General features: G+C 41.2%; 1 pseudogene; it reads left to right on the top strand.

The window, feature by feature from the left end:
* Positions 1 to 27,778, top strand: part of LOC133755205 (protein-L-isoaspartate O-methyltransferase domain-containing protein 1-like) — a 102,533-nt pseudogene that overhangs the window by 65,153 nt on the left and 9,602 nt on the right.

Here is a 27,778-nt window from a genome sequence, read left to right as displayed (position 1 = left end):
ACTCCCAGGTTAGGCGTGTTAAATCTCTTTCTTTCTTTCTTTCTTTCTTTCTTTCTTTCTTTCTTTCTTTCTGATTCAATAGGGAAGTAATTCCACACAGCTGAGTGGAATTGGAGGTAGTTAGCAGGCAAATGATATACCCACAGGAGCCAGAGATCAGAAGCTCTTTCCCAAGGACCACACAGGGAATCTGTGCTGCCCTCAGTGTGGGCTCCAATTCTCCTGCAGTCTCCCACTGGGTTGCCAACTCAGATCCTAATCTCCTGTTATTTCACCCCCCCCCCCAGAGTCAGGTGTTTCTGCTAGGCTCAGGGCCAGTGCAGACCTGAGGTTGCCTTGCTTATGACATATGTCCAAAATGGCGCCTGCTCTTTGTCTTGCTTGCCTTTGAGAGGTGAGCAGAGAGAGAGAAACTCGTGTCCATATTGGTCACTTTTTTTTCTCTCTGTCTCTCTTCTATTTAGCCTGGTGAACTTTTCCCCACGGAGTTTCAAGCCTCGTTCCCTCTAGTCTCCTCTTTCCACTTGCCCACCAGTGTCTCGGGCTATTGAGGTTCGGCTCACCTCATGTTCCAGTGCTGGTGTGTTGAGTCTGCCACTGGTGTCCCGAACCTTGGCTCCCACGCTCTCCACGCAGGTCCACTGTGAATCACTAGTTCCGGGAGAGTTTCCTCTGCTGTTTCTTCCCCTACTCTTCCTTGAACCTGCAGTATCTCCACTTTTATTAAACTGTCTCTTCCCAGACTATCAGTGTGCTCCCTTCCTATTCCGCCATGTTGCTGCTCTCTCTTTCCATTCTAAGACTTTTATACTTTATTCTAAATAAATATTCATATAATTTTATATGATTACATATATGTGTGATGGGCAAAGAAACTTGATAATTTCTGGATGTCTTTGGAGAAAATGTGGTGAGGACATTGCAGAAACAGTTGCAATGTGGAGAGACTGAAGGCCAGAAATCACTGCTTACATTTCACTTCTCTTTAGAGAGCTAGTTCTGGGTAAATGCAGTGGCCACACAGTTACAAAGCTCAGTAAATAGGCCCCTTCAGAGCCAATGTTGAGTAGTAGCATGGAACATGGACTCAGCCACCTGAGATTTTATTCTGGCTCTGCTAGTTTCCTCTTCCTTAACCAGCTTACTTAATGAATCTGTTTTCTCATGTGTAAAATGTGGATAATAAAATTCTATAATTCTTAAGATTTATGTGAGAAATAGAGGAGTTAATATTTCTAAAGTGCTTAAAATAGAAGCTAGTATGCAGGAAAATTTCAATAAATTTTAGGAACACATTTAATTTACTTGCTATGGTACATATTAGAGAGCATATATACTGAACAACCACCATTGATGTTGGGATGGAATGAGGGGTGATGTAAGACATGAAAGGGAGAAAATGGCTTCTGCCCTCATATAACTTCCAGTTATTTGGGGGATATTGTATTTTATCAAATGCTTTCTCTGCATCTACTGAGATAATCATATAGCTTTGATTCTTCAATTTGTTAATGTGATGTATTACAGTTATTGATTTGTGTATGTTGAACCATCCCTACATACCAGAGATAAATCCCAGTTGGTCTGGATGAGTGATCTTTCTGATGTGTCAATTACCTAGTATTTTGTTGAGAATTTTTCATCTATGTTCATAAGTGATATTATTTTATCACTCTCTTACCAGCACCCATATCAGATGCCGGCACTGCAGGTGGCAGCTTTACCTTCTATGCCACAGTGCTGGCCCTGATGATTCTTTTTTTATATGTGATATTCATTATAACATCTCTTTTTTCATCCCCAATTTTCAATATGGGTTTTCTTCCTTTTCTTGGGTTAATTGGGCCAATGGTAAATATTTTTTATTTTTTCCAAAAAGCAGCTCTTCATTTCACTGATCTTTTCTATATTTTTGGCCTCAATTTTGTTTATTTCTTCTCTAATTTTAATTATTTCTTTCCTCCAAGTATGGATTTGGTGTGTTCTTATTTTTCTGGGTCCTTGAGATACATCCTTAGATCATTTATTTGATGTCTTTCAAGTTTCTTGATGTAGCCACTGGTTGCTATAAATTTCAATCTTAACACTGTCTTTGATGTTCAATTCCTGGGTTTACAATCTACTAGCTGTGGATAGCTTGGATAGTAACTTAACCTCTTTGAAAGCTCATATGTCTAGTTTTAAAGATTTTATTTATTTACTTTGAGAGGTAGAGTTATAGACAGTGAGATGAAGAGACAGAGAGAAAGGTCTTCCTTCCATTGGTTCACTCCCCAAATGGCCGCAATGGCCAGAACTCTGCCAATCCAAGCCAGGAGCCAGGTGCTTCTTCCCAGTCTCCCACATGGGTGCAGGGGCCCAAGGACTTGGACCAACTTCTACTGATTTCCCAGGCCACAGCAGAGAGCTGGATTGGAAAAAGAGCAGCCAGGACTAGAACCAGTGCCATATGGGACACCAGCACTGCAGGCAGAGGATTAACCTATTGCATCATGGTGCAGACCCCATGAGCTCATGTGTCTTATATAAAAAGTGAATATGACAATGCCTTCCTCCTGAATTTTGAATTGCAAATATGTATTGTGAAGTTATTATCTTAAAACTACATTAAATGCTACAAAATGGCAATAACAATTATATGCAAGTTTACACAAAGATAATAAAACCTAGAATGATCTCAATTACTTTAGAAAGCAATTGAAGTTATTAAATAATTCAACACATACTTTATAAGAAGTAAATTCATGTGCAAAAGAGTGAGTACAAGATCTGAGATGGTTGAGAAATCCCTTGCAGGGAATGGTTTAAGGGAGTGGAGGCCTGTGTTGGATGCTAGCAGAAGTCAGAGAGGCAGTAGCATTGTCCAGGGCACAGCCAAGTGTGGAGCTAAGCTGAGGGAAGGATGTTTGGAAGGAAAGTGAGTGGGACTGAGTGAAGGTGGCTAGGATTCAGGGCCAAGAATTTGGACTTCATCTTGTTTATAATGAGAATAGAGGGATATCATGAAAGAAGTTTAGGTTTTAAGAAGTGTGGTGTGGCCCATGGACAGTGGGAGAAAGTTCAGAATCTGTGCTCTATGGTCTTGTGTTAGGGGACAGCCTCTTGACCTTATGTGGTGAGAACAGACTGGCAACAGTAAAAGTCAAGAGTGAAAAGGGCCTGAATGGGCAGGAGGGTGAGGTCTGATGCTGCAGGCAACTTGGGGAATCAGCACTTGGGTGAAGCTCTCATTTGGACAGGCAGGAGTCATGAGAGATTGTTGGGCCAGAGGTTTCCTGAGTGAAGTGAAGCAGTAATTAAACTTTTGTGAACTGAACAAAATGGCTGATGAGAAAACTTGTCAATTTATTTCTCATTTTGACAAATATTTGTCACTGATGAAAGTGACATAGTTAACAAGAGGGAATTCTTTCCTGAGAGTTTAGAGATCAGTGTTGGGGATACAGATGAGTTGGGGGCAAGGACTATTTGATATGTCACTTACTATGTGAGTAGAGTGGTCTACACTGGGGCTCAAGTACTTGGGCTTAAGTGCTTGGACAATGAAGTGTTGGGTTCCTCACTGCAGCTGAGGGATCTTAGTCAAGATGGCTTACTCTCTTCTTTTTGCTCATCTAAAAATGGAAAAAATAGTAGTATCACCCTCAGAGGGAGGTTGGGAGGCTGCTGCATGTAAAGACACTTGGCACACATAGGGGTTCTTATAGGCAAACTTATATGCGTAGATGTGTGCCTGGTACATGGAAATGTTCACAAAAGCACATGTGCATGCATGGATATGTGCCAAGTACACAAAGGTGCTAACATACACACACATACATGTGTATGCATGCATACATGTGCCTGGTACACAAATGTATTTGCACACAGGCATGCACAAGCACAGATGTGAGCCTGGTACACAAATGTGCTCACACCTGCACATGAGCACACAGATGTATGCCTCATATACAAAGGTGTTCACACAAGCACATGTGCATTCATGGATGTGTGCCTGGTATACAGAAGGTACTCCTGTGTACATGTGAATGCACAGACATGTGCCTGGTACAAAATGTTTTTACACATAGAAATTACATGCACAAATGTGTGCCTGGTACACAAAGGTGCTCACACATGCCCATATGCATCCATGGCTATTTTCATGCTACACAGAAGGTATTCACCCTCCCATGTACAAATATGTCTCCAAAGATGGAGGTAGACACAGAATGTGTTGGGTGTCCAGGCACCCAATTAAGACAGGAGAGCCCAGAGCTCCAGGTGAAGCTAATTAGGTAGAGTGGCAAGTCAGAGATGATGTCTGAACTTCTTTGCACATAGGAGGTACCAAATATAAGTTAGCTCTCTTCAGCCTACAGAAAATGTGTGGCCCACAGGGCATGCAGGCCACACTGCCTTCTCATAGCATCTACTGGAGCACATAACTGCAGAGGAAGCATTGTTCAGGCCTCTCTTGTAGTGGGATCGTTTTTCCTCTGATTTCATCTGTACTATTCAGAAGATTGTGCTTTTCTCAGTCTATCAGCAGGGATCTATCTGAAGTGGAACAGCCAGGACACAAACCAACACCCATGTGTTATACCAGTGTTGCAGGTAACAATGTTATGTGTTATGTCACGATACCAGACCACAATGACAAGCTTTTTGTCTAATTGTTTGATGCACTCTTATTTGATCACAATGAAACTCTCATTTCTGCCTGACTTATTAAATTAAAAAATACAATAAATACAGGTTAACTTGAGGATCATAAAAGCAATGTGATTACTCTGGGTGGCAGAGTAGGGAGGGAGCTTGCTGCTTTACTCTAGTAGAAGGTAGTTTTTAAAAAGTGGGCCAGTGCTGCAGCTCAATAGGCTAATCCTCTGCCTTGCGGTGCCGGCACACTGGGTTTTAGTCCTGGTCGGGGCACCGGATTCTGTCCCAGTTGCCCCTCTTCCAGGCCAGCTCTCTGCTGTGGCCTGGGAGTGCAGTGGAGGATGGCCCAAGTACTTGGGCCCTACACCCAATGGGAGACCAGGATAAGCACCTGGCGCCTGCCATCAGATCAGCGCAGTGCGCCGGCCGCAGTGCGCCGGCTGCAGCAACCATTGGAGGGTGAACCAACAGCAAAGGAAGACCTTTCTCTCTGTTTCTCTCTCTCACTGTCCACTCTGCCTGTAAAAAAAAAGTGGAAGGAGTGCAGTCTCAGGGGAAATTTAAAGAGAAAACAACAGCAAAACAAAAATAAACATCCTGGGTATACACAGACAATGTTACAGTTGAGAAAGAATTTCTAAGATCAATCCCTTTCACAATAGCTACAAAAATAATCAAATACCTTGGAATAAATTTAACCAAGAATGTCAAAGATCACTATGATGAGAATTACAAAACATTAAAGAAAGAAACAGAAGGTCCAATAAAAATGGAAAAATCTTCCATGTTCATGAATTGAAAGAATTAGTATCATCAAAATATCTATTCTTCTAAAAGCAATTTACATTCAATGTGATATCAATCAACATAACAGAGACATTCTCCTCAGATCTAGGAAAAAAATGAAGCTGAAATTTATATGGAAATACAGGAGACCTCAAATAGCTAAAGCAATATTAGACAATAAAAACAAAGTCAAAAGCATCACAATACCAGATTTCAAGACATACTACAAGGCAGTTATATTCAAAAAAGCCTGGTACTGGTAGAAAAACAAATGGATAGAACAATGGAACAGAATAGAAATGCTAGAAATCAATCCAAGCATCTACAACCAACTTATATTTGACCAAAAAGCTAAAACCAATCCCTGGAGTAGGACAGCCTCTTTAACAAATGGTGCTGTGAAAATTGGATTTCCACATGCCAGAGTACGAAGCAGGACCCCTACCTTAGACAAAATTCCATTCAAAATGGATTAAAGACCTAAATCTATGACCTGATACCACCAAATTATTAGAAAACATTGGGGGAAAACCTGCAATATATTGGCACAGGCAAAGAGTTCTTGGAAAAGACCCCAGAGGCACAGGCAATCAAAGCCAAAATTAACAAATAGGATTACATCAAATTGAGAAGCTTCTATACAGCAAAAGAAACACTCAGGAAAGTGAAGAGAAAATCAACAGATTGGGAGAAATTATTTGAAAACAATACAATTGATAAAGAATTAATAACCAGAATACATAAAGAGATCAAGAAACTCCATAACAACAAAATAAACAACCCAGTTAAGAAATGGGCAAATGGGGCCAGCACTGTGGTGTAGTGGGTAAAGATACCGCCTGCAGTGTCAGCATCCCATTTGAACTCCAGTTCAAGTCCTGGCTGCTTGATTCCAATCCAGCTCTCTGGATTGGACCTAGGAAATACAACCCAGCTCTCTGGATTGACCTAGGAAAGCAGTAGAAGTTGGCCGAATTCCTTGAGCCTCTGCACTCACGTGAGAAGACCTGGAGGAAGTCCATGGTTCCTGGCTTCAGATCAACATAGTTCCGGCTGTTGATGCCAATTGGGTAGTGAACCACCAGATGGAAGACCTCTCCTTCTCTCTCTCTGCCTCTCCTTCTCTATGTAACTCTTTCAAGTAAAGAAATTTTTTAAAGAATTATTTATGTTATTTGAGAGAGTTACATAGAGAAAGAAGGAGAGGCAGAGAGAGAGAAGCTCTCCATCCATTGGTTCACTCTCCAGTTGGCTGCAATGGCTGGAGTTGTTCTGAACTGAAGCCAGGAGTCAGGAGCTTCTTCTGGGTCTCCCACATGAGTGCAGGGGCCCAAGGACTTGGATCATCTACTGCTTTCCCAGTCTATAGAAGAGAGCTGAATCAGAAGTAGAGCAGCTAGGACTTGAACCGGTGCCCATATGGGATGCCAGCACTGTAGGCAGCAGCTTTACCTGCTACATCAGAAAAGCTGAGTGGAGAGACATATTGGTATCAGTATCAGTTCTGTCCTATAGTCAGTGTTCCCCTGAGTTAGTTACATTCCTTCTCCCTGCTCTTTAAAAAGCATATGTGGCTGTTAATAAATGGACGTGTTCCCCAAAACTTGTCTCTGGTGTTCTTTGTGGGAAAGGACACTGCTGCCCTACTCTTCCACAATGGTATGGCTTTGCAGGACAAGCTACAGTTGGTGACCTGAACAGGGACCTGAATATGTCAGGTAGGTGAAGAGCAGGGTCCTCTTTTGCTAGGTGAAGAGGCATTGCTCACTGGTCGGGCCCCCGAAACCCTCCCTCCTGCTAGGTGAAACTCCTATACATCTCATTATAGAGATCCCCCTCCCCCCACCGCACAGGCTTCTGGGCTTCTCTGCCAGGAGAGAGGAAATCATGTCTCGTTGCACAGATTATGCCCGTGACTGGCCCCAAAGATTTCCATCTGCCATAGCCACAAGCTCCCCATGTGGAAAGGGGACCCAGCAACATGGTGAGAAATGGCTGCCCAAGCCTTTTTGCTCTGCTCCTCCTCCTACACTAATTTGTCTCTGCCCTCTGCCCAGGCTGTGGGCAGGGATGGGGAAGGTGGGGCTTGGGTGTGCTCGCACTGTAGAGCATGTTCGCACAGACCTGCCTGAGACCTGTATTGGCTTCTGCCAATGCAAGAACTCCACAACGGGGAAGGCACCTCGTTCACGGCGGTGGTGGTGTTCACCCACACCACGGCCACCTGCATTCTGGTGGTTCAGACATGCACTGCAGCCCCAGGCCACCATGAGGCATGATGGCAGTGCCCACTCCAGCAGGCCCACCCTGGGCTTCCATGGCTCTTCAGGCTCATATGTCAACTTGCTGCTCCCAAATACAGACACAGATGAGAAAGATTTTTCAATTTAACCCTATAGTTACTGTCACAGGTTGTCCCCACCTTGTAACTGAATACTGAGAAAATCTCTCTCTTTGAATCCAGCAGAATTGCTGCCTTCAAAATTATTGCTTTGTAACATGTCAAACTTATTTTGCAATATATATTTTAACAGGTTTCCAGTGCTAAAGAAATGGGTAATCAATCAGTACTAGATGAAAACAGCAATGGGTAATCAGTATTAGTTATAGATAAATGCAGTTTTGATTTTGATTAAGTTCAGATAGAGATATAATACAATATAATATAATATAATATAATATCAGCATCATAAGTCATTTAGGTATTAATTGCTAAATGTAAAATTGGGTAAAGCTAATGAGATGAATGTGTCTATATAGAAAAACCACTTGGGCTTGCTAACATGTTTTCCTAAATTGTCCATATGAAAATAGTTCAACACCACTTGGAAATAACTAGGCTTGAAATTTGATGTATTACCATATTTTAAAAAGTGTTGTCTTAATGTGGAGAATCCTAGAGGGTTATTTCAAAATGTAAATCTATTCATCTATTTGACATAGAACTAAAATCTGATCCTCTGTTACAGCAATGAAGACTTTACAATGCATGTGTTAGTAAATATTCCAAAATATTTCTAAAAATCTATTTAAAAACCTGCAGCATCTCCTTTTGATAGCTTTGTTTAATCAGTGACTCTGCTCAGTTTTCTAGCCAGCTCCAGTAAGCTATTCTCTCTTCCCTAGTTCTGACCCTGTTAAAACATCCAAATTATGGGATTTGATTCAATATACCAGCTCTTAAATTTAAGGTTTTATTTATCACTTTTGGAACAACCAAAGAGATGTTGTGTTAACTTAATCTATTATGTTATCTTAATGTCTCTGCTAGGTTCTAATTGTTTAAAACAGCTGAGTTTTTATTTGGGTTATGCTTTGTTTAAAATATATGCTTATTCTGAAATGCATATAATCACCTTAAAACAATGATCAAATTTTGTCTATATGATGTCATGATGTAAAGGGATCCTATTTCGACCCGATGTTTTGGATTTTGAGCCTTTTTGGCATCCTTGGCAGGCATTCAAAAATTCAGTTCCAAAAATTTTGGACTTTGGTATTTCCAGATAGGCCCCTGGAAATATCAAAGGACATGTCTCTCATCTTGTAGAGACACCAAATCATCAGGCTATTTGGGTTGTATTAGAAGTACTATCAAGATATGAAGTGGTGCTAAATTTTAAGTCTTGATAATATAAAATGCTACCAATACAAATGTCTAAAGGTTAAAGTCTAATGATCTTGTGTTACTAGATATGATGGTTATTTTAACGAGGAAGGCCCAGAGGCCTAAAAGGGTTATTTCTCTTACAAAATCCTACAAGTGATTTTTTTAAAAGATATTGTATGGAGTAAGCAAGCACCTCTTGTTGGTTAATAGGTTTGTAATTTTAAACATGGCTATTTAAAATTTTTGTCATCCACAGTTTTATATACCATATCTGCTGGTCATGAAACTAAAACATTGTTGGTTCTATGTTTAAATGTGTCATTTTAGGTTTAAAAGGACCTCTTTTTCCCTGACCTCTATTGTGTTCAATACTCTGGGACAGCTCTGTAAACAGATAAAGCCAATCACGTACTACAGGTTCCAACTTCACCAAAGTTTGGTTAATTTAGATTATTAAGAGCAGCATGTAATTCTAAATGGTTGTTGATAGGCTGGCGCCACTACTCAATAGGCTAATCCTCCGCCTGCGGTGCCGGCACACAGGGTTCTAGTCCTGGTTGGGGCGCTGGATTCTGTCCTGGTTACCCCTCTTCCAGGCCAGCTCTTTGCTATGGCCCGGGAATGCAGTGAAGAATGGCCCAAGTGCTTGGGCCCTGCACCCCATGGGAGACTACGATAAGCACCTGGCTCCTGCCTTCGGATCAGCGCAGTGTGCCAGCTGCAGCACGCTGGCTGTGGCAGCCATTGGAGAGTGAACCAACGGCAAATGGGAGACTTTTCTCTCTGTCTCTCTCTCTCTCACTGTCCACTCTGCCTGTCAAAAATTTTTTTAAAAAATTTTAAAAAAATTAAAAAATGGTTGATGATAATAAAAAACAGATAAAGATTTTAGGAAACTATTAACAAAACTGCTTCATTGTTCTGTCTTGTATGTTGTGTTATATGTGTGTATATATTGTACACCTACATAGGAAAATTTAGTTAGAGCTCTGTCTTAATTAGCCTATAAATGAAAGATTGCTCATAAATTTAAACTGCTAAAATTAAATCAAAGACACATTTGATTCATGTGACCTAAATCTCTTTGTAAGATGTTTTAAATCTATTGGTAGAAAGAAACTAAAAATGCTTCACATGTGTGTGCTCAAGTTTGCTGGCTAAGCAAGCTACACTGTGTTAGATATTTAAGAGATATTTCCAAACATATGTATTAAAATTTATAAAAGACATTAGACATTCTAATAAATATTTTCATAAACTGTTATTTAATTGTTGTAACCGCTTTTCCCTCATTTCTCTATTCTCTTTAAGATGGGAAACTGACTCCGTGCTGAGGGATTCTCCGAGACGTACAGTTTGATTTTTAGATCTTATGAAAGGAGTGGCTAACATTCTCTACATAATAGCATAGCCAAAATAAGAGCTTAAATTGTAACTTCACAACTAAATTTACTTCACCATGGGATCTCAAATCCCCTTGGGTTAGATAGTGAAAGTGACATCTTAAGTTTTAATATAATTATACAGATTAGATTAAGTTTTTTTTTTTTTTTTTACCACACGCAGAGTTAGACAGTGAGAGAGAGAGAGACAGAGAGAAAGGTCTTCCTTCTGTTGGCTCACCCCCAAAATGGCCACTATGGCTGGCTTGCTGTGCTGATCTAAAGCCAGGAGCCAGGTGCTTCCTCCTGGTCTCCCATGTGGATGTAGGGCCCAAGCACTTGGGCCATCCTCCACTGCCTTCCTGGGCCACAGCAGAGAACTGGACTGGAAGAGGAGCAACTGGGACAGAATCCAGCACCCCAACTGGGACTAGAACCAGGGGTACCAGTGCCACAAGCAGAGGATTAGTCTAGTGAGCTACAGTGCCAGCACTAGATTAAGTTTTAAAATGACCCTTTTGGATTGGATTAAGTTTTAAAGTGGTCATATAGATGGGACTAATTGTTAAACTGATCATAGCAATAGAATTAATAGTATTATAGAGGAGTAAATGTTCCAATATGTGAAGCAGTCCATACAGCAGACTCATAGAATGGCAATTGCTCTAAGTAACACTCTGTGACCTCAGAATCAGCCCTAAAAGTATCCTGGTCTTCTGGTCTGGCTAAAAGTCTCACAAGAGCATTTCAGGTATGGAAAGCCAGGACACTTGTGGGAAAAGTTGTCCCTTCATGAAGAACCTCCCTGGGTGAGACTCCAGTGGAAAGAAATGGTCATCAAAGAAGGATGCACTTTTCTCCATGGGGTGGAGAGAACTTTCACTTTGCTTATGGCCTTGTTTGAATTTTGACAGAATCTTTAGATTCAGAAGGCTTTCATAGCCTAGGCAGCTCATGTCAAGAGCCTCAGGTGGTCACTGATGTCACACATAAGAGTGTTAATGGTTAAATTAACATCATGAGTCACTGTGCACTAACTTCCCATGCAGGACCTTAATACTATGCTTAAGAAACAGAATGGGGAGTATGGTCCCCACCATGAGCATGTTAACTGTGACTCTTTTGTCTTAAAGATGATCTTTAGTGCAACAAAATAACTTAAATTTAAGGCCAGTAATCATATTTTAAAAAACCAGTTTTGTTAATAAAAAATAAAGGTAGACTACACATTTTATAAAGGTCCTGGCAAAGAAGTGCTCATTGTTGAAGAAAGGACCCACATGACTGTTCTCCAGGTCCAAAGAAATCCTGGGATGCCTTTCATTAACCTTGTTGTCCTGTTGCAAAAGGAAGTAATATCCCCCTGTTCCCTCAGCAAGGTAGAATGGATGACCTCCCAAATTAAAACCCAGGAGATCTAAATAAAAGCAGTTATTTTGGCCTTAGGGTTCTTTAAAGATCAACCCTTTAATCTTATTGCTGATTCTTGATATGTTATAATTTATTGTTTCATTTACCACATGCTCAAATTAGTCCTGCTGTGAGAAGTCAGGTGGGTTAATAGGCAATCAGGGAATTGGGGGTGTAAAATGCTTCCTTTCTCCAAAAAGTTGTCCTTAGCAAGGTCAGAAGTGCCTGCCTGCCCAGTCTTTAGAATCTCACAAATTTACCATGAGAAGGCAAGTAGTGAGCTCCTGAGCTCACAGTTTATTGTGAAAACAAATTAGGCATCCTACCCTTGTGATTTTTTTTTATCATAAGCAAGCCAGATAAGAAAAGGATTGCAAATTGGGTCTTTTGATGGGTTTTGTCCCTGCCTCTTAGCTGAATGCCAATCTGTCAAGTTTTTTTTCCTTTAAAATTGTACTTAAGAAATTGTACTTAAAAAACCTCAGGTGCTGGTGCCATGGAATCTCTTGGGTTTTGCTTCTCTTACAGTTCCCTTTCATGCCATTCTGGCTGGAGGTCTTTGACTCTAGTAAATCTTGCTTTTAAACCTTTAAATATTGCTTTTCTCTTTACCTTATCAGCTTGGAAATTTTCCTTCCATGTGAGACAAAAATCTAGGGTAATAATAATTTCTTTGCTGCTGTTTTCCCATAACACTGCCAATGATCTTAATTTACTTAGCCATTTTTTATTAACCTTACACTCTGCTATGCCAATCCCTTTGCATGCTGCTATGTTCACAGTCACTCCTCTTTACCAGGTTTTCTTTCAGAAGGCAACAGACATGTGGATGAAGCTTCACATGTCAGTGTCCTACTTATTGATCCTCTTCAGTCATGAATTTTTCATTAATCAGCTAAATCTCTCCATAAACAGTTTAAAATTCCTCTTCCTGATGTTCCTGAAACAATCTGTAATTGTTCCCAATGTGATCAAACTCCTCATTATTTTCCTTTTGCTGCTTTCAACCCTCAAGGCCATCATGCCAATGAGCTTTGACAAATGGACATAACTCATTGTCCTTTATCAAAATCCTTCTCTTATTGACATGTTATTATTAATACCCATTCAGGTTACATTTGGACAACTCCACTTAAAGGAGAATCTACTTGCTATGTCATTGTGTTCAATTTTTTTTAATAAATCAAGCCTAGACATTTGTTTATAAAAATCTATTTGGAGGAAGGATGATGGTATAAACCATTTACATTAGTTTTATCTTGACAAGTAAAGCATTATCCATAATGTAAGATTTGTTACTTGTGCCCCCTACTTATTTTTTTTAAAGTGTATAAGTTTGTAATGTGGCAAAAAGAATATATGAATTATATAAAATATATATAAAAATTTCCTTTTATCTCTGCTATAAAGAAACTATTTCTCCAAATGAAAAATCATGGTTGTCATGGACAAACTTATTCAATTAAAGACTGATAATGGGCCCACCTATACCTCTTCTGCATTCAATCATTTTTGTCAATTATAAGATATTAAACTTACTCATGGCATTCCCATAATCATGCAGGTCAAGCCATTGTTGAGCATGCCCATCATATGCTTAAAACCCTTCTTCAAAAACAAAAGAAAAGGGGGAAACACCCCTGGGGAGATTAATCATAAAATGGCCATTCTTTTATTTACACTTAATAATTTAACTTATTTTTCAAAATTCAATTCTACCTCTCTTGATTCTGAAACCCTAGCACAAAAGCATTCCCATCCAGCTCATGAAGAACCATGACTGTTAGTTTATAAGTAGCCCCCCCATCCTAACTCAAAGGGCTCTAAACCACTCAAAACATGGGGAAGAGGGTTTGTTTCTGTTTTATGCCTTTACAGGTCCTGTGTGGATTCCAGCCCACTGTGTCTGACCTACAGACACCATGCAGTTACAGGATACAATTCCTCCTTTACAGCTAAAGAAGACAAAAACTCAGTGCCACTGTTTCACCCTCTTTCAAAGAATCAAAAACAAAGCCACTTCAATGCAAGTCCCCCAAGACAAATCGACCACCTGGGGAGATATGAAGTCATTGATTGCTGATTGCTTCTGCACAACAGAAACACATTATAGAAACTCCTGAGACTTTATTTACCACTATTTTTGCTCAACTTACATACAGTTCTACTTTGAACTTGTTAATCATTATGTTATGCTTTTCTCTCCCTGTTGGCTCTTATTGTTTAACAACTGTTACTCCTGAAGTAAAGATACCTGTAGGAAACCCTGTGTTGTTATCCTGTTAGCTTGCCTATTTAAAAAAAAAAACTGCTAAGGCCATCGCTGCATTTAGAGTTAATTCAAATTCATGAAGGTGTTTTACAAAATTATGCTGCAACAGATAGACCGGTCTAAGTTTAAAAGTGATAATATAAATAACATCAAGTACCTGGTAAAAAAATAGAATTAAAAAGGAAGGAAGGACCAACATGGGAAGCAGTTCACACAGCAGACTCCTAGAATGACTTTTGCAGTAAATAACATTCTGACCTCAGAATCAACCCTCAAGGCTTCCTGGTCAGGCTGAAAGGCCTGCAAGAGCATTTCAGGCATGGAAAGACAAAACTCTGACAAAAAAAATCCTACACGGAGGATCTCTGTGAGACCTCAGAGGAAAGAAAAGGTCATCAAAGGAGACACTGTTCTCTGAAGGAAGAAGAGAACATCCTCTTTGCTTATGGCCGTGTCCAAATACCAATGGCGTCTATGGTCACAAAAGGCTTCCATAGCCCTGGCAGCCCATGACAAGGGCATCAGATGATCACTGACATCATAAAAAGAGTGTTAATTGTTAAAGGAACAACAGTAGTCACTGTGCACTTGCTCCCCAGGTAGGACCTCTGTCCCTATTGAATTGTAATATGAGAATCAACTGCAAATTCTCTCCCTAAACTGTACCCTACATGTTGTGTGTTGGCATGGGGGCAAGTTGTTGAAATCTATGATTAGCATAGAGTTGGTCCTCTGTATATAAAGTCCTACTAAAAATGATCCATAATGAGGAAGGAGATGGGAGAGGGAAAGGGAGGTGGGATGGGAGGGGGATGGAGGGTTAGGGGGAAAGAACCACTGTTCTGCTAAAGTTGTATCTATGTAAAAATGAATTCATTAAATTAAAAAATTGTGCTGCTATTGATTATTTACCACTTAAACATCAAATTGGATGACAATAATTTGCAGGATTGTGTTGTTTCAACACCACAGATAATTCTAATTTAATTCAAAAGGAAATTGATAACATCAAAAATGAAATTTCTCATTTAAATATTAAGACTGAATGGTGGCAATTGGGATTCTGGCTGCATTGGCTGCTGCACTTTGTGGTACCAGTTATTATGGTCCTCATCCTGTGTTTGATACATGCATCATCTCATGCATACCTAATCTAGATCTATGCTTAAAATAAAGAAAAGGGGGAAGTAGAGGATGCTGCCTAAGTGTCTCTCAGGAGAGCACACTCCCCTGAAGTTAGAGGCATAGCCACAGTTTCTGATATCCACCAAAAGAGGCTGGGGAATGGGCACACTTACCCTCAAAGGAATGTGGCAGCAGAGACAGCAGGGGGCTAATGGACATTAATTGGTACCTGGCATGTTTTCCAGAATTTGTAGACTTCCAAGTATTTGAATGGACCTGTCTTTTTTTTAAATTTTTAAATTTTTTTTTATTTTTGACAGGCAGAGTGGACAGTGAGAGAGAGACAGAGAGAAAGGTCTTCCTTTTGCCGTTGGTTCACCCTCCAATGGCCGCCGCGGTAGGCGCTCTGCGGCCGGCGCACCGCGCTGTTCCAATGGACCTGTCTTTGAAGAGTTACACCACTACTCTGTTCTCTGTCATGGATCACCAGACTGGATTCCTTTCCCACCTAAAGTTGTACATCACTGTGCCTATGTGCTTGCTAGCTTGTAGGCTTGCTGGTATCCTCTAATAAAAAGTGCTATCCAGAGCAATCTGGGGAGCACTCTGTATGTGAAAATGTCTGTGTTCTGTCTCATTCATTTTTGAAACCCCACACCTTAGATGTATTGAAAGTTTGTTTATTTGGTACCTTTCCAATTTTTTGATGTAGGCATTCAATTGTTATAAACTTCCCTCTTACACTACTTTGGCTGTATTCTATAAGTTTTGATGTGTTGTGTTATCTTCATTCATTTCCAGAACTTTTTTTTTATTTCTATTTCTTCTATGACCCACTATTCATTCAGGTACATGTTCTTCAGTCTCCATGTGTTTGCATATGTTTTATAAATTCTTGAGTTGTTAATTTCCTGTTTAATTCCATTATGGTCAGAGAAGATGCATGGCATGATTCAGATTTTTTTAAGATTTCTAAGACTTGCTTTATGGCCTAGCATATGGTCTATAATATAAAATGTTCCATACAATGATGAAAATAATGTGTCTTACAACTGTGGAATGAAAAGCTCTGTCAATATCATTTAGGTTTACTTAATCCATAATATCAATTAGCTCTGTTGTTTCTTTGTTGATTTTCTGTCTAGTTGATCTGTCCATTGAGGAAAATCAGTGTTGATGTCTCTCATTACTATTGTATTGGAATCTATGTCTCCCATTAGATCTGTTAATATTTCTTGTAAATAACCAGATGCCCTGGCATTGGATTTTAAACATTTATTATTGTCTCATCTTATGTTGAATTGATCACTTAATCTCCACATAGTGCCCTTCTTTGAATCTTTTAACAATATTTTGGTTAAAGTCTATGTTGTCTGATATTAGGATGACTACACTTGTTTTTTTTGTTGTTGTTGTTGTCGTTGTTAATTTATTTGACAGGTAGAGTTATAGACAGTGAGAGAGAGAGACAGAGAGAAAGGTTTTCCTTCCATTGGTTTACTCTCCAAATGGCCACTGGCGCTGCACCAATAAGAAACCAGGAGCCAGGTGCCTTCTCTTGGTCTCCCAAGTGGGTGCAGGGGCCCAAGTACTTGGGCCATCCTCTAGTGCCCCCTTGGGCCACAGCAGAGAGCTGGACTGGAAGAGGAGCAACCAGGACTAGAACCCAGTGCCCATATGGGATGCTAGCACCACAGGCAGAGGATTAACCAAGTGAGCCATGGCGCCAGCCCCTTTTTTGCTTTCCATTAGTGTGGAATAACTTTTCCCATTCTTTCACTTTCAATGTGCATTTCTCCTTGCTGTTGAGGTGTGTTTCTTGTAGGCAGCAAATAGACAGGTCTCGATTTTCAATCCATTCAACAAGTCTGTATCTTTTAACTGGAGAGTTCAGGCCATTTACATCAAGGTTATGATCAATAAGTAATGGCTTGGCCCTGTCATTTTTTTCTATATATATTCATATTGTTTGCTTTATATTTCTTTTGTACTTTTACTGCCTTCACATTCTTTCATAATGAAGTCTAACTTTCTGTGTTTCTGTGTGTAGCACATTCTTAAGGAACTTTTGTAAGGGTAAGCGAGTGGTGACACTCAATTTCTGTTTGTTATGGAAGCTCTTTATTTCACCTTAATTCATAAATGATAGCTTTACATGGTACAGTATGTGGGGTTGACTGTTTTTTCAAAGACTTGTATTATGTCTCTCCATTCTCTCCTAGCCTGCAGAGTTTCTGATGAGAATTCAGATGTGAGTGCAGTTGTAGACCCTGTGAGAGCAATTTGGTATTTTATGCTCATTTTAGAATCTTTTCTTTGTGTTTTATTGTTGAAAATTTGATTGTAATGTGTTGTGATGAAGACTTTTCTTGTTGTGGCTATAAGGAGTTCTGTGTGCCTCGTGTACTTTGACTTCTCTTTTTTTTTTCCAAATTAGGGAAATTTTCTGTAATTATTTCACTGAATATGTTTTCTAATCCATTTTCTCTTTCCACACCTTCAGGAACTCCTAAGACCCATATGCTGGGTCCTTTGATAGTATACCAACAGTTTCCAACACTGTTTTAAATTTTTCTAATTTCTTCTTCTTTTTTTATTGTTCTTACTGAAAAATTCCCAGTGATTGTGTTCTAGCTCAGATATTCTTTCTTCCGCCTCAACCAGTCTGTTGTTAGGACTTTCAACTGCCTTTTTATTTGACATATTTAACTCTTCATTTCTAATAATTTATTTTGGTTTCTCTAAAAATCTCAACTGTATGGAACAAGTTTTCTTTCATGTCATTTATGAATTTCTTTCATTTTTGGATTTTTTCTCATTGCTTCTTTTTTTTTTAAACAGGCAGAGTGGACAGTGAGAGAGAGAGACAGAGAGAAAGGTCTTCCTTTTTGCCGTTGGTTCACCCTCCAATGGCCGCTGTGGCTGGCACATCTCGCTGATCTGAAGCCAGGAGCCAGGTGCTTATCCTGGTCTCCCATGCTGGTGCAGGGCCAAAGGACTTGGGCCATCCTCCACTGCCTTCCCGGGCCATAGCAGAGAGCTGGCCTGGAAGAGGAGCAACCGGGATAGAATCCAACACCCTGACCGGGACTAGAACCCGGTGTGCTGGTGCCGCAAGGCAGAGGATTAGCCTGTTAAGCCATGGCACCGGCCTTCTTATTGCTTCTTAATCCTTTAATTTTTTTTTTTGACAGGCAGAGTGGATAGTGAGAGAGAGACAGACAGAGAGGAAGGTCTTCCTTTTTGCCGTTGGTTCACCCTCCAATGGCCGCTGCGGATGGCACATCACGCTGATCCGAAGCCAGGAGCCAGGTGCTTCTGGTCTCCCATGCGGGTGCAGGGCCCAAGCACTTGGGCCATCCTCCACTGCCCTCCTGGGCCACAGCAGAGAGCTGGACTGGAAGAGGGGCAACCAGGATAGAGTCCGGCGCCCCAACCGGGACTAGAACCCGGTGTGCCAGTGCTGCAAGGTGGAGGATTAGCCTGTTAAGCCATGGCGCCGGCCACTTTGATTAATTTTTTGAATTACATTTCAGGTATTTCATCAACCTCTTCATCTTCAAAGTCTAATATTGAAGTGTTTGCATTCCTTTGGTAGAATTATGTTGTTTTCTTTTTTCTTTATCTTGAATTTCTGAATTTATTTTTAGGCATTTGTGGAGACATTTATTGGATTTTTCCTTTGATGGATTATTTTTGAACTATGCCTCTGTGGCTTAGCGGAGCATCTGCTCTTTTAGTGACTACCCAGATGCTTGAGCTGAGTGTGTCCTGGGGGCTCTAGTCTATGCTCCAGGATGGAGTGAGTATCCAGGGTCACACCCATTTTGGACATGGTATGTCTTCTTAATTGTCAACAGAAAGGAGGGAATGACCACCTATGTTGGCATCATCACACCTTTCCCTCTGCTCTTCTAAGGTGTCCAATGCCTGAGTGTTAGGCCGCAGTGGGTGTAACTTTCACCTATGCTGGTATATGAATTGCACAAAGGATGAGCACAGATCCTGCTGCAATGTCCCACCCTAATTAGGGAGCTCAGAGTGTGTGGAGCTATAAACAGTAATTACCCAGAAAACCAGCAACACTTTGTACTCTCTCAGTCACGGGGTTCCCATAGTGTTATCCCACAAGGCACAATCACAGTCATGTTGTACGTAGGATCCACTCTGCCCCACTAGCCTGGCCCCATTCACAGAGAGGCAGAGATGTTCCCAGAGCCAGCTGCATGTGAGTATACTGCATAGACGGTTTGAACCTCATGCCAGCAATACACTGAGAAGCTGGGGGCACCTCACAGTTGTACATGGGTGCCCAGCCCCCATCAAACCAGCAGACTCAAAGACAGTGGGAAACATGGATTTTTCCCTCTGGTAAAATCCCTGGATCCCACATGTGCACAATACACACTGGCTGCAGCCTTAATCATTTCAAAATCACACCTTCTTCCCACCAGTTACTGGGCACATACAAGAGTCTCTTCAACTGTTGCTAATGTCAGCATGGCACCTTATCTACCCCCATTGCATGGAGCTGCCAAGATGGCATCTGTCCTTGCTAGTTTCTGGGCAAGTGCACAAGAGCTGCTATAGCTGCTAAGTACTTATGTACAAAATGGCACCCACCCTCTTTCAGTTGGTTTCCAGGCACTGTTGTGTGTGTGAGGGAGATAGATGGGTAGAAAGAATTATGCCCCTTTTTTTCCTGGGTGAGCATGCACCCTGTTCCCCTCAGGTCTCCAGGCCAGATTCAAAGTGGAGTCTACTAAGCTCTCATTCTGACTATATCACCAGTGTTACAGGGTGCTGCAGTCTGATCACATCTCACCCTCCAAAGCTGGTACTTTCTCCAGCTCTTGGCTTCTGGGGTTATGTGGTGTGTCTGTGCACATTGCTGCACATCTGCACCTTCCATACAGATCCACAATGTCTCTCCTCCTTCCACAGAATCTTCACTGCAGTTTTCCCTCCAACTCACTCCTGAAAATGCACTTTCTTCACCTTTTTTTATTATTTTCTTCTAGCCTAGTGTAGTCTGATCTTTCTCTATTCTGCTACCTTGGAATCCCTGGCAAAATAAATTTTGATTTGAAGTGTATAATTATTTAGATGTTTGTCATGGCTATATTTGAAATGAAGTTTAAAACTTGAAAAAAAAATAAATTTTGGGGGCCAGCGCTGTGGCACAGTGGGTTAATGCCCTGGCCTGCAGTGCCAGCACCCCATATGGGTGCCAGTTTGAGACCTGGCTGCTCCACTTCCAATCCAGCTCTCTGCTATGGAGTGGGAAAGCAGTAGAAGATGGCCCAAGTCCTTGGACCCCTGCACCCAAGTGGGAGACCCAAAAGAAGCTCCTGGATCCTGGCTTCGGATCAGCATAGCACCAGCTGTTGCGGCCAACTGGGGAGTGAACCAGTGGATGAAGATCTCTCTCTCTCTCTCTCTCTCTCTCTCTCTCTCTCTCTCTCTCTCTCTCTCTCATTCTTTCTCTCTCTCTCTCCTCCCCTCTCTTTGTGTAACTCTGTCTTTCAAATAAATATATAAATTTTGGTAAATAAATGTTGGTAAACATTCTTCCAGTATGAGAATAAGTGAAATCATGATATGCAGTATTGAAGCACATAATAAAAACATATAATAAAGCTCTTTTTGTAAGAAAAAAAGATGTTGATCAAATTATGTAGCATAATGTTAAAGAATGAAAAAGTCAATTATGACATGAAAATGATATTATATGCTTCCACAAAATCAAATTTAAAAATTAATTCTCAAGGTTGGTGTTGTGATGTAGCAGGTAAAGCCAGTGCCTGCAGTGCCAGCATCCCACATTGGTGCTAGTTCAAGTCTCAGCTGCTCTACTTCCAATCCAGCTCTCTGATATGGCCTAGGAAAGCAAAAAATGGCCCAAGTCCTTGGGCCACTGCACCTGTGTGGGAATACCTGGATGAAGCTCCTGGCTCCTGGCATCAAATCATCCCAGCTCTGGCCATTGCAGCCAATTGGGGAGTGAACCAATGCACTGAATATCTCTCTCTCTCTCTCTCTCTCTCTCTCTCTCTCTCTCTCTCTCTCTGCTTCTCCTTTTCTCTCTGTATAACACTGACATTCAAATATATAAATAAATCTTTAAAAAAGAAAATTGGCTGGCACCATGGCTCACTAGGCTAATCCTCCACCTGTGGTGCCCACACACCAGGTTCTAGTCCAGGTCGGGGTGCCAGATTCTATCCCGGTTGCCCCTCTTCCAGTCCAGCTCTCTGCTGTGGCCCGAGAGTGCAGTGGAGGATGGCCCAAGTGCTTGGACCCTGCACCCGCATGAGAGACCAGGAGAAGCACCTGGCTTCTGGCTTTGGATCAGCACGGTGCACCAGCCACAGTACACTGGCCACAGTGCACTGGCCACAGTGGCCATTGGAGGGTTAACCAACAGTAAAGGAAGACCTTTCTCCTTCTCTCTCTCTCTCTCTCTCTCACTGTCCACTCTGCCTGTCAAAAAAGAAAGAAAGAAAGAAAATTAATTCTCAAAGTTATTAATGTTACTCCAGTGTATATTCAGTATATCAGACTAAAATGATAATGTTGGGAATTTGCCCACTATGGTATTCAAAATGTATGGTATTTCAATGTACTGTATGTATCCAATTAGACCAAACATTCTGCACTTTTTATTTGATAAAGCTGGCAATCCTAATTGCTTGAAATGACAGCACCTGGTGCCATGAAATTTAAAAATAATTATTTTAGGTGTGAATTTTGTACTGGAGGTCTGGTGGACAGTGCTGCTGATCTGGGCCAGCTCTGGCTAATCTTGCCTGGTCTTCTATAACATCCCAGTATGCTATTATAGGATGGCCTTATATTTTTATGTCAATTTGCTCACCATTGAGTGGATGTTTGGCACAGATGTTAAATCACTATTTGGTGTTCCTTCATCTGATACATGAATGCCTGGGTTTACATCCCGACTACTTCTGGTTTGTGCTGCTGTACACTCTGGGATGCAGCAAATGATAACTCAAGTGAATGGCTCCTTGCTCCTTTCATGAGAGGTACTCATTGAATTCCTCTCTCATGATTTATCTGACTTAGCACTTGTTATTGTGGACATTTGGAGAAATGAATGACTATTTCTCTGTATCTGTATGTGCCTTTCAAGAAAATAAAAATTTAAAACAAATAAATTCAAGTTTGTTTGATATTTGTGTACTTGAGGCAATTTTATCTTGCTGCTCACTATGAGGCTTGAGAACAAATGGGAAAAATTACTTCAGGTTGGAAATAAGCACATGTATATTAGCATTTTTATTGAATTCTTAACAGTGTCTATGTTTTATGGAACCATTAGTTCAAGTGATAGAAACTTACATATCCGAAGTCATGTCAACACATCTACTCATTAAACTATTAAGACTCAAAGGTTATTGTGCACCCCATATCTGCTAAAATATAGCTTTTCTTATTTTTTATGATCTTTGAACCATTACTTGTCAATATGGTCTACTATAATTGCTGGAATTTAGCCCCTCTTGATGGTTACCTCAGCTAGATCTGAGTTTCCCAGGAATCTTTCTGATTCTTGTCTTTTCTCCTTTACAACATTGAGTTGGGACACAGAACCCTAAGACATTGCCACCTCAATGCCCACAGTTTCCCTCATGAGTATAGAGTTGGCTTTCAAACTGTCCTGGATGGTTTTCAGGATGACCACAGTCTGTCTCAGATAGGAAGTTGCATTGCTCTCCCAGCCAACTAAACTGTTATAGTTGACTTTCTAACTTCCCACAAAACACCTCAGAGCAAGTTTTACAATTAGCAAGAACTTACTGAAGATTTTGAGATAAGTAGGAACATAACACAGGCACATCCCTGCATATCCATCAAGGAAAAAAACCAAAGCTGCCCCATAAGCTTACATCAAGTTAGAAGACACCTCCATCTTATATTGTAATGATTCCATTGACTACACCAGGAACACCAGACTTTGGAAATCTGCATAATTTGACTGTAGTCTCAGATAGGAAGAACAGTTTCATGTTTGTTTGCATCTTAAGCACACTTACAAGGCCTACCCTGAAATTCTTATTTTCTGGATTGTGTTTTTTCCAAGATGGTGGCTCCTCTTGGGCCTTCTTTAAGAGATTTTAGCCTGACCCCCTGAGACTCAGGGACCCACTGGCTCCTTTCTGACCATTGGCCACAATTAAGGAATAGATGTCTTTAACCCTGGGACACAACCTATGTAATGGTGCAGAAAAAGGCAAGCTCAATCAGGCACAGAGTGAGACCTCAGAATGGCCCTCCCCTTGTGCAGAAGAGGCCTCAGCACTGCATAAACCACAACTACCTCACATCCAGCTCCATCCCTGCCAGTCACCCTGGATCACTCACCGGGTCAGTCAGCTCTAATCTAATGTTCACCAGGATGAGCACTGTGATGGCAGCCAGAAACAGGGTCCCAACCCTATGGAGACCTGTCTTATCTCAAGGCAGGTTTTTCTAAAAATGGCCTCACAACTAGGATGAGATGCAGACCAATGACTCACTGCAGGACTCCCAACCCATCTATGACTAGGCAGCAGCTCACATCCTTCTCCTCCCTCGGCCCCACCGGCTTCCCTCCTTTGTAATGCTGCAACCAACAAGGAGACTCAGGTGAATGATCGGAGGCACTTGGAGTCTTGGGGCAGCAGGGCAGCCTGTCTGTCCTGAGGGATCCCAGGGCCCTGTGACCACAGGCACAGAACAAGGTTGGATTCTTCCTCCTTTGTGGAGTATCCAGGTCTGTAACTGCTCATCCTTGACCATGGTGTCTGCTCACCCTTTTGCCTACTACACCTTCAGGGCCCACATCTGCTAGAAGCTACAAGACAAAAACATGTACATAAAACAATACTGGATAACTGCAGGGAACTACCCCTCACAGAGCTCTTGTCCATTTCATCAAAGGAAGATTCAGGTCCACAGACAGATGTATGACACCTGGAGTCTAGTTTCCAGAAAGGTGACTTCTTTGAAGTACAGGGACAGAGGGAGCATCAGACTTAGGGTCTTTGTCCAACTTCTTTGACACACAGGAAGACTGCTCCTCACACAGATTGGGTTATGAGTATCCTCCAGCAGCCACATTTTCCATCATAAAAGGCCATTCCCATCACATTATAGGTCATGAAGTCTCTGAGTCTGGTGCACCCACAGCTCTGAGATCACTGTTGACTACAATGGCTCCCTAGGGACTCATGTCCCTCCACAGATCCATATCAAAGGGAAATTTGCACCCATCCCACAGGGTCAGAAACAACTATATTCATATGCAGTATACAGTGGACACCACTGGGAGTATAGCAGATATCACCTTCCTCATTAGCTAGGAGAAGTCAGAGCCACATACCTTGTAGGGACTGTACCCAACTCAGCAGGAAATGAAGAAAGCAGGTCCCAGCCACCTGTGTTCTCCTGTGATGAATGAGCTTCCTAAATTAAAAAAAAAAACAACTCCAAGTCAGTAAGCCTCTAACTGCAGTAGAACATAGAGGGGTGCTAGGCAACAGTGATATCATGGAACCAGCCCTGTCACAATGGTACACTCCACAGATACTAAGGCCAAAGTCAGCCTCCTCAACACACTGAATAACCAAAATCTCCAGGGATAGATCTTGGGGTCTCTCTAGGAAACGGGCAAAAAGTAAGATCTGCGGTAGGTATTCCATGTGACCAGCTATACCAGTGCCTTCTACACTTGCTATACAAGGTCCCAGGTTCCTGCAAGCCTCTACCTCAAACCCATCCTCCTTCCCCCAATGCAATTATATTTTGTAACAGCTTTTTAAGCCCTTTTAATTTTGAATCAAAATTTTTGCAGTGAGTCCCCACACAAGCCTACTACATCTTCCTAAGGTTCCCATACTCTGCTTCCATTCCTTCAATAAGAACTGAGTAATACAACGGTAAAACCTCCTCCACATAAGAGTCTTCACACCAGCCCTGCTGATCCAATCTGATGCCTTCTGCTCTAGTACTGCCCCATCTCTCTCGTGCTGTCAACATTGGGCTCCAGGGAGTCCTCCTGGAATGGTGGAAAGGGGAGAGTGTAACTGAGCACAACCTGCCTGGGATCTTGAGCTGTACAATCTGTATGAAGAACAGGGACACTTTTCTTGATGCAGGTGAGGGGTTAAGGGGTGGATCACTCTTACTTTTCCTGACACTCATGTGCCCAACACTAAGGCTGATGTTGAGAGTACCTAGGATATCTGCACACTGGGAGGACCCTGACTCAGAGTGGCAGACATCCCTGTCACAAAGAGCAGCCCCATCTCTCCAAGTCCTACTCTCCTCCTGTTCTCTTCTGGCCCTGCAGAGGCAGCAAGAGACTGGTCAGTTTTCTGTAGGTTGACAAACTAGCTCCTACTGTACTCCAGTTGTTTCTTGCTTTCCCCACCCTGGACTGCATTCCCCTGTGTAGTTCATGGTTGTGCCACTGTGCATGTGGATAAAATAAGTCCATGAGTATCCTGTGGGTGTGTATGTTCTACCACTCTAGCAGGGCCTTGCTGATTCATGCTCAATGTACAAAACTCATTGTCACTGTCACCTCTTGAATGAGACTTCCATCAGAGTTGCAGCAGGTGCCTCCCAGTTTTCCCAGCATACTCCAGGGGCCATCATGGGGAGGTACATGGGAGTTGGCAGTCTGAAGCCCTATTAGGAAACACACCTGTTACTAGGGGGATCTAGGTAGTATGGTAGGAACAGAAAAATAAGTCACAAAATTCTACTCATATGTGAAATATAATAAAGCTGATCTCAGAAGTTGGGGTATTTGGATAGTTACCAGAGTCTGAAGTGACTATGGTGAGAGAGGATAGGGAAATGTAAATGGTACAAGTGATAGTAAAATCCTACACTACACATTGGGGATGAAAGTTCTGTTGTTGCATTGCACAGTAGAGTGACAATACATAATGATAATGCTTATTTTATTTTAAGTAAATGTTAAATGTTTATTTAGATACTATGCTCCTAAATCTGCATTTATGAAATAAATGAAATTTGTTACCATAAGAAATTTTAAAACAAATGAAAATTAATAGAAATAATTTAGGGTATTTTCACCATAAGATATGATATATTTGGTGATGACGCTCTGGCGTAGCAGGTAAAGCCACTGCCTGCAGTACTAGCATCCCATATGGGTGCCAGTTTAAGTCCCAGCTGTCCCACTTCTGATCCAGCTCTCTGTTATTCCTTGGGAAAGCAGTAGATGATGCCCTAAGTCCATGGGCCCCTGTATCCACATGGAAGATCCAGAAGAAGTTCCAGGCTTTTGGCTTTGGATTGGCCCAGCTCTGGCCAATTTGGCCATTTGGGGAATGAACCAGCAGTGGAAAACTTTCTCTCTCTCTCTCTCTCTCTCTCTCTCTCTATCTCTGTAAAAATGCCTTTCAACAGATGTCCTAAACAACACTCTGGCCTCAGAATCAGCCCTTAAGGCATTCGGATCTTGCTAAAGAGCCCATGAGAGTATAGTAGGCATGGAAAGCCAAGACACCATGGAAAAGAAAAAAAAAGAAGACCTAAATGAAAGATCTCTGTGAGTGAGATCCCAGTGGAAAGAATGGGGCCATCAAAGAAGGAAGTACCTTTCTCTGAAGGGAGGAGAGAACTTCCACTTTGACTATGACCCTATCGGAATAAGATCAAAGTCAGCGAACTCTAAAGGCTTCCATAGCCCTGGCAACTCATGACTAGAGCCTAGGGAGATTACTGACGCCATGAACAGGAGTGTCAAATTGTTAAATCAGCAACAGGAGTCACTGTGTACTTACATCCCATGTGGGATCTGTCCTTAATGTGTTATCTAATGTGCAGTGATGCTATAACTAGTACTGAACCAGGATTTTTACACTTTGTGTTTCGGCGTGGATACAAACTGATGTGATCTTTACTAATTATATACTGAATCGATCTTCTGTATATAAAGATAATTGGAAATGGAAAAAAAAAAACCCTGGTGTTAAATTGGAAATGGCATAGAAAATTAATTAATTTTTTAAAAAAAATATTATGTAGGATCTCTGTCTTTAATGTGCTGTACACTGTTATTTAATGCTATAACTAGTACTCCAACAGTATTTTTTTTTCACTATGTGATGCTATATGGTGGGAAACTGTTGAAATCGTTACCTAATATATACTAAACTGATCTTCTGTATGTAAAGAGAATTGAAAATGAATCATGATGTGATTGGAAGGGGAGAGGGAACGGGAAAGGGGAGGGTTGCGGGTGGGATGGAAGTTTTGGGAGGGGGAAGCCATTGTAACCCATAAGCAATACTTTGGAAATTTATATTCATTAAATAAAAGTTTAATTTAAAAAAATAAATAAAAAAATTAAAAAAATGCCTTTCAAATAAATAAGTAAATCTTTAAAAAAAAAGAAATAATATGTTTGAGGAGATAGATTTGTTTACCCTGATTTGAATGTTATGCAATGTATGCATGTTTCAAAATAGCACATGCTGTCCCATAAATAGATACACAATTTTTATGTTTATT

This window comes from Lepus europaeus, unplaced genomic scaffold (assembly GCF_033115175.1).
Source record: "Lepus europaeus isolate LE1 unplaced genomic scaffold, mLepTim1.pri SCAFFOLD_3_1, whole genome shotgun sequence".
Classification (NCBI taxonomy): Eukaryota; Metazoa; Chordata; class Mammalia; order Lagomorpha; family Leporidae; genus Lepus; species Lepus europaeus.
This window is presented reverse-complemented; position numbering and strand designations above follow the sequence as displayed.